At 29.7% G+C, this 8,046-nt stretch overlaps 1 long non-coding RNA gene across 12 annotated transcripts; it reads left to right on the top strand.

Annotated features, from left to right (window-relative positions):
- The first annotated feature begins 944 nt into the window (after positions 1–944).
- LOC123884709 lies at positions 945–6,913 on the top strand. Of its 12 annotated transcripts, none has more exons than XR_006800908.1 (10): positions 1,624–2,022; positions 2,477–2,555; positions 3,056–3,121; positions 4,187–4,228; positions 4,489–4,561; positions 4,653–4,771; positions 5,349–5,408; positions 5,825–5,899; positions 6,017–6,484; positions 6,590–6,913. It is a non-coding gene; the product is annotated as an uncharacterized LOC123884709 (long non-coding RNA). The 12 variants fall into 12 exon arrangements; XR_006800915.1 differs by lacking the exon at positions 5,825–5,899 and adding an exon at positions 4,399–4,455 and having other exon boundaries at positions 1,629–2,022; positions 4,526–4,561; XR_006800909.1 differs by lacking the exon at positions 5,825–5,899 and having other exon boundaries at positions 1,620–2,022; positions 5,349–5,502.
- Positions 6,914–8,046: the final 1,133 nt, after the last annotated feature.

Below are 8,046 nucleotides of genomic sequence, written 5' to 3'. Positions count from 1 at the left end.
TATATACATGGAGTCAGAGTTCAAACCTCAAACACTCCATTTATTCACATGTGGAATTCTTTTTTTGTTTTTTTAATCATTCACGGGTGAAATTTTAACCATTAAATTACTTAAAAAAAATATAAAATATCAATATAGTCACTAAATTATTTATCTTTATTTATTTATTTATTTATTTTATTCACCTTATAAAACAAGATCTTGGTTCGACTTTGAAGATAAAAAAAATCATTTATTTATTTTTTTAAAAAAAATAAATTATTGACTTTTGTCCCGGTTGGCTGAGACATCGCATTATATATATAGAGAAAGAAATTGTAGAGAGAAATAAGACAATTTTTTACACTTTCAATTTATTAAATGCACCGGTTCCAAGAATTTTTTTCTATATTTATATGTTTAACTAGTGCTCCGGGTCACTGTTTAGCATTTTCCTTTTTAAATTTAGGGATGATTTGTTTTTAATTCATTCTATATAAATAGTTGGACACATGGCTTATTTTAATGCGCTGGATTGATCAGATGGATGAATTTGACTTAAAGGCAGGCTGCCTTTCCGGGTTCAAAATCACCTAATCCTCTTCCTTGGTCCATCTACTCCCTCCGTTTCAATTTGATCGACACAGTTGACTGTTGTGCACTATTCACACATGTTGCTTTGACCTTATTTTTCTACTAATAAACAAAAATAATATTAGCATATAAGATGTTGTTTGATTTGTCTCGATGAATATTTTTAAAATATCAAATTGTTATAATTTGTAGTACAATTTAAAAAATTAATTGTCAGAGTTATGCATCGACATGCGTGAAAATAAATAGGATAAATACCCTATGATGACACAACACAACCATATTTGATTATGTCACACCCTATAGAGACTACATGGGGACGGTGAAGGAAGAGCCTAATGGTGCATATGAGTCCATTTGTTGGATCAACTAGAGATAATATGGTTGGTCTCAATCAAAGGAGGGGTGTGGTTAATAATAGTTGTGGAGTGGATTGTTACCAACAAGTGGATCTATGTAATTTGGGCCTAGAAGCTCAAAACAATGGTTCATTCTTGCAAAAACAAAACTCAAAATAGGAATTATTTTTACAAACAACAATATTATTGGGGCAGCAGCAGATCTGGCGCGTGGCGCAACAGATCCGGTCTGTATAAGGAAAAGCAAATTTCTGAAGCAAGTTCGAAGTTTTGAGCTAAATCCACTATTCACACCATTGTCAGAGCTGAGAAGCACAAGTTTCATCACTTTGAATGAAGAATTGATCCATCATTATCATCATCATCATCATCATCAATCCATGAATTATTGCATCATAATCATGGATCTTCTTCACTTTATGATGTCTAGCTAATTACCTCATAGGTTGGATCTTGGAATGAGTTTATATATATATTTTTTTAATCATACTAACTACACAAAAAGACCACAGCTAAATGGAAATTTCTGACAAATGTCAATCACACACACAATCTGCACAAATCCTAGGTGGAAGATTTTGAAAAAACTTGCTTCTTTTGGCCATGAATTCGAATTTTCTTCCCCTCCAATTCATCACATCGCTTACTGGGCCATAAGCAAGAGTCCAGTCCAACAAGGCCCAAAGAAGCCCGGTCCGGATTGAACAAAAGAATAAAAAAAACGCATGCGTTGAAAAGTGGACAGTGGAACAGCATCGAGAAGTCCTTTTCATTGAACAATTCCGCAGAACTCATCTTCTTCTTTTGGCTATGAATTTTGAAACCATTTTCAAATCCAAAAAGTTTCAGCATCTTATCGATGCAACATCTACTTCTCCCTCTGTCATCGCAAGAGAAATTCCATTTTTATCCCTTCACTCTCTTCAAATCCTCCTCTAATTTGAGAAAATTTTCACATGTCTTTAGATGAAGAAAAACCCAATTTTGAAGAATACCCATTTTAATGATTCATTATCTGTTGATTTTGCAGGTTTGGTCAATACACATGCAGATTGGATTTCCCTCCAAAGGGATAAGATTATATCAAGAGGTAAAAAGTAATTTCGAAATTCACTTTCAGATTCTCCCGCCTTGAAATTCAATCGATTTATTCATTTTATAATTGAAATAGGGTTAGATGGTGAGTCTATTTAAGCAGTTATTGAGTTTATTGTCTCAGCCACACCAAACAAATTCAAAACATTCTTTCCTCGCCTGTTGTTTTAATTCCTTTTTTCAATCACTATTTAATTTTTGAAAAAAAAAAACAAACTGTTTTTAGTTGAAAATGGCTTTCATGATTGGTAATGGTGACCATTTTTCTGAAATTGAAAAAATTGATTCTGAGAGAACAAGTTGGAATTTAAAGGCAAAAATTTTAAGGGTTTCTAGATCAATTCTATTTTGTTTTATTTTATTTCCTTCAATTTGATGTTTCTTCTTTAAGTATTTATTGCTCAATTCTGATTTTATTTTATTTTTGGAATGTTTTATTGTTTGTTCAGGTTTACAAATTAGGGTAGTTTTATTGCAGAATTAATCAGAGAGAAAACTATGCATATAGCAATACTATGCCTCTTGATTGTAAGTACTGTTTATGTTCTTACTTTCAGTTTTTTTGTTCTTCAATTGGTTGTGGTTATTAGAGGGAAAAGTTAGTTACACTAGATAATTGTTTTGATTGGCTATATAAGTTTGTGTTTGGTAAGAATCAATACTATCTTAATCCAAAGCTAAAAATCCCCTGATTATTTTTATTGGAGCATTTCATTTGAAGGTTTTTCTCTTTGATAAGAATTTTTATATAGATAAAATGTTGTTTCAATCCCTAATGCTACTGTGGCATGCGGGTTTAGTCAAAGATTATGATTCAACTTCATTTTTTTAGTTTGCATATATATATTCTGATCCCAAATGCTACTGTGATCTGTCAATTTCTTTAATTTGTTTTGTTTTCATATCATATCTGCAAATTTCTTGCATGTTCTCCTCCTAATTGTGTGTTTCTATTTTGAGTAAGTGGTTTTATGTGTTGTGTATCATGGTTTGTTTTAGTTTGTGACTTTTGGTCCCTTGGTTTGCAGGTAATTTTATTTACAAGTGAAATAATTTGAGTGGGTTGTGCTTTACAGGTAGTGTACATCTTCAGGGTAAGTTGTTATTTATTAGAAAATGGAGGACAAATTTTGTGGTTTTGAATCAGGTTATAGTTGGTCTTTTTTCTATTTAATTTTAGTTTTACATGTTAAATCAAATTGAGTATGTACAATTTATTCTATTTTTTTTTTATCTTCATAAGCACAATGATTTATATGCATATGACTACATTAGGTAAATATATTGTTCCATAAATGAAACTTTTTTCTATTTACCTCTTTCATCCGTGACTCAAAAATGTTGGACTACCTGAATGTCTACGTGAAAAGTTTTTCCTTATCAATTTAGATTAGCATATTTTTCTATTTGCCTCTTTCTATTTTTTTAAAAATATTGTTGCTTAGTTGTCATATTTATTAGGATTTGTTTCTATCTTTTAGCTAATAATCCCTACTTTTTAGGAGTTTTTAGTGGGATTTTTTTCTCCACTGCAATAATATGATTGATTTTGTTGAATTTCAGATTTTTTTTTAGATTTGTATCAATTTTAATTTGTTTTATTTGGTATTTGTAAACTTTAATTAAGGAGAAAACCAAACCGATATACTATTACTTTTAATAAGATTTTTTATTTCAAAATTTTAATTTCAGATTCAATCTATAAACTTTTTTATAAGTAATAAGTTAGTTTCATTGAATGTGTTTTGCAAATTTTGAAATTCAATATAACAGAAAAAAGAAAAAAAAATTAAAAAAAAGAAAAAGGAAAGAATCTTTATCTTCCCTTTCTGCTTTGTTGATGTCTTCTTTCTCTCCATCTTCAACTAAAACTTCCATTTTGGTGAAAAACTAAGTGTTCTCTGCAAACTTTGACTAATGCATCATTCTTTCAAATTTCAAAAACCCCTCCAAAAATTTCAAAAACAACGTTTATCTTTATCGTGTTTTTGATATGGTTTTCTATGTTGTCAACTTTTTTCCTCAAATTTTGGGTATATGCTTCTTCAGCTTTGTCAATAAGAAAGGTTTTAACTTGCTTCTCAATCCCTTCCTTATTTCATGATTTAATTTCATATTCTGATTTTTAATTTTTTTTGGGAATGTTATTGTTTGTTCAGGTTCACAAACCCAACGACGACAATGTTATTGTTTGATTCTGGGTATACTCTTTCTTTTTCAAAATACCTAATTTTTAATAGCCATCTATTTTATTTCATTTGTATTTCTAATCCCTAATTTTGTATTTCTTTGGCTTTACTTTTTTGTTTTAGAATTAGAGTTTGATAACTACTATATGTTTTTCTTATTTTGATTTGTTATTTACATGAAGCTTCTTTTAGAGGTGGTCTGCTGGGTTCTTATAGTGGTGTGTTTCTTTCTTATACTGGTCCTAAATTTGTTAGTTGAATTCTTCTCTCAGGAAACTTGGCAGCTGCATTGGTAGAAATTTGCTCGAGGTCCTAATTTTGAGGGATTGCATGCTTCTCAAAGAAGTAAGGTTATAGACTTATGCTTATAATACATTTATGGTTCTTTATTTATTTTGAAACTTTTGCCTCTGAAATGCTTCTAATTCATGTGCAGATGGAAGTGTCTAATGCTTTCACTTTGTTCATTATTTTAATACATAAGCTTAAAAAAGTTATATCAAAGAAGTGTGTGTACTCTCCACTAATATGTTTATGGTAAAGTTTTTAATCAAGGTTACCTACTTAACATGACCACATTGAAAGAAACAAGCTGATTCCAACTTCTATTAGTTTCTTATCGTACATCAATTATATAGATCTTTCATTCATATGAATTTAACTATTTAATTATAAATCAAAGTTGTGATTTTTTATTATGTTTAAGTTAATGGTCATTCATGAGATAAATATGCATTGAGAAAAGACATGTAGTTATGTTGTAACTGTTGATTACCTTTACGAAGTTGCATTGTGATTTTTATTGGTGATTCATTGGATCACAATTTATGCATATATATTATATGAAATGTTGATTGATGCAAAAACTAATTCTTATATTATTTTTTAGTTTATGAATATTTCTATAACTTTCGCTTTCTTATAAATTTATGAATGGTTTTTTCACTTTGAATATTTAAGGCCTCACTTAAAAGAAAGACTTCACTTTGCAAGCACTCAAGTAAATAGTGTTGGAACATAAAAGCCAAAGTGCTTATATAGTGATGATTAAGCTTCTATGGTTCTTATTTTATTTGTTTGATTTGATTCTGCTACCAATTTCATTGATGCTGTGTTGCTCTGTATGTTGCAGTTGCCAATGTCTTAATTTGTAAATGAGGATTTGGTAATGATTTTGGTGGTTCTTAAATGGGTGAGCCCTCTTTTCTAAGTTCATTGTTGTTGATCCTGAAATGGTTTTTTGAACTTCTCTACATTATTCGGAGATTTCCCTAATCTATTATCAAGTAAAAAGATTATGAACCTAATTTTTAGTTTCTTGAAATTATTGGGCATTCAATTATCAGTTTTCTGATATAAAAAAAAAGATCATAAATTGGGCAACAGTAAATGAAAATGTGGAAAGTGCTTGAATGAAATTTGATGGATTTGGATGTGAGCACTTATATAATGCAAATGAGCCTTTTAGATTGTATTCTAAACTGGATTGTTTAAGACAGGGCTGAGAAAGTGTTACCATTGTTTCATTCTCTTTGATGAAAGTAATATTCTTGAATTAACTTTGAAAATGTTTTTACAAATTAAAGAGCACTTGGAACCACTTTTCAGTTCTGTTATAACTCCAAGATCCGGCCTGCATAATTTTTAACCACATAATCATGTGGCTGCAACTATAATAAGCATGTATGTATGTTTCTTGATTAAACATTTTAACTTTTAACTTTAATAAACATTTTAACTTTCAATGGTGTGGTTGAGAGTTGTGGCTAACTATGTTTGTAAATGGACACATCATTGCAGGTAACACATGGCACACCTTCAAGTTCAAGCTGCCAGAGGCACCAAATTCAAAGTGGAGACTTCCATATTTGATTTATCCGATCAAATATTTTAAATTCTATTTTTTTAAATATGGTATAGTGGACAGTGTAATGCAATGCAATGGGGGTTACAAAATAGATGATTATTTCATAGGCGAAGGTTTATAAAGGAAGATCCTGCCAATATTCCAAAGAGGCATATTAGATTTTTTAGTTACTTCAAAGTCTCCTAATTTAAGAACTCTTGCTTCAATAGTTTATGTGTGTACTCTTTGATTTCACAATGTTGTATTGCGAGGTTCAACGGTTGTTGATGTCTTTCAAGATCTATTGGTTAAAGTGTGTACACGCCGAAGGGAAATATGAGAGTAGCTTTCAATATCAAGCTTGAAATTTATTATTTAGTTCATCTCGACAACGGGACTGCGACCTTAAAGAGTGATTTTAGGTGAGCAAATTTGGCCCTTATCATTGTTTTCTGTTTTGTATTTAGATTAAGATTTTGGCTGCCTTTTGTTAATCCCTACTGAAACGCTAATTTTTGCAATTTTAGGTAACACATGAAGCATGAGATTAAATAGATAAGGACTTTATATCCGATACCAAGTAATTAGTGCACATAATGTGCCATATACAAGCAGAAAAGCTCGACACGAGCTTGATATTGTACCAGTTCTCCAACTACAAGGAAACTCTAGAGTTTGTGGAAGATTAGCTAAAGCCTGAGTGCAACTAGGATAGACACAATTTCTATTGTATATTCATGATATATTTATCTCAATTTCTATTGTATCGTATACTATTAAAGTATGTACACTGCATTTTTTATTTGTATATTGTCTCAACTTATATATTAATTAAATAGAGATTAAGCACATTCTATTGGTGTTGCCTTATTTTCACCCTTTCCTTTATAGTGCACGATTCAAAAGCACTCAATAAAGTTTAATCAATGGAGACTATTGTTCACTTTTTGTCACTATTTATTGTTCAATTATTTAACATGGGAGGTTATAGTATAGACTATTGATATTATATATAATAAATCATATAATTAAGTAATTTGTTTCTCTATTCTGTGTCATTTCATTGTATAGTTAATAGTTAAATTTTTTGTCACTCTTTATTGTTCAATTCTTATAACACGGGAGGCTATAGTATAGACTATTGATATTATATATAAATAAATCATATAATCAAGCAATTTGTTCCTCTTTTCTGTGTCATTTCATTGTATCGTTAATAGTTAAATTTTTTGTCACTCTTTATTGTTTAATTCTTATAACACGGGAGGCTATAGTATAGACTATTATTCACTTTTTGTCACTATTTATTGTTCAATTCTTATAACACGAGAGACTATAGTATAAACTATTGATAAGGTAAATGAATTAGGGCCACCTGAAGGGAAGGCTTCCCGAAAAGATTATGTTTATGCATATATCTTATGTTTATAATGTTAGACAAATTTGGTATTATATTTTCCTTATAATATAGTTGTATTATGTTAATTAACATTAATCTAACTATTTAATTAAAGTAAATTATAAATAATTCTCCGTGCGTTTTCTGGATGATACTCTTAAATTATTGTTTGTTTGTTGGTTTAAGTTTTAACAATAACATCAATTATATTAGTACATGTCTTTATTATATGATTGTGTCATGTTAACAACCAATTGTCTAAGTGCTATATTTAATCAGATAATACAATTGTCTTCGCCCGTGCGTTGCACGGGTTCCTAACTAGTTTTTTTTACATTTGGAATGAGTTTATCTCTTGTAACTTGAACATGTAATTTCCTTGTATTTGAATGAATTTCATACTTAGATGTTATACAATTAATCCTTGAGTTTAATGCTACTTATTTTTTGATCAAATTTGAGTTGATTTCATGATTTTAATGAACTATGAGAGTAATATTTGGAATTAGATCTAGGATTGATTGTGGAATAAATAATTCTTTAGACATATTGAGTTAATTGTTTTGATTAAAAGGATTAACAGTT

The sequence above is a fragment of the Trifolium pratense genome, linkage group LG5 (assembly GCF_020283565.1).
Source record: "Trifolium pratense cultivar HEN17-A07 linkage group LG5, ARS_RC_1.1, whole genome shotgun sequence".
Taxonomy (NCBI): Eukaryota; Viridiplantae; Streptophyta; class Magnoliopsida; order Fabales; family Fabaceae; genus Trifolium; species Trifolium pratense.
Note: the sequence above shows the minus strand (reverse complement) of the source record. Positions and strands in the feature narration are given on the sequence as shown.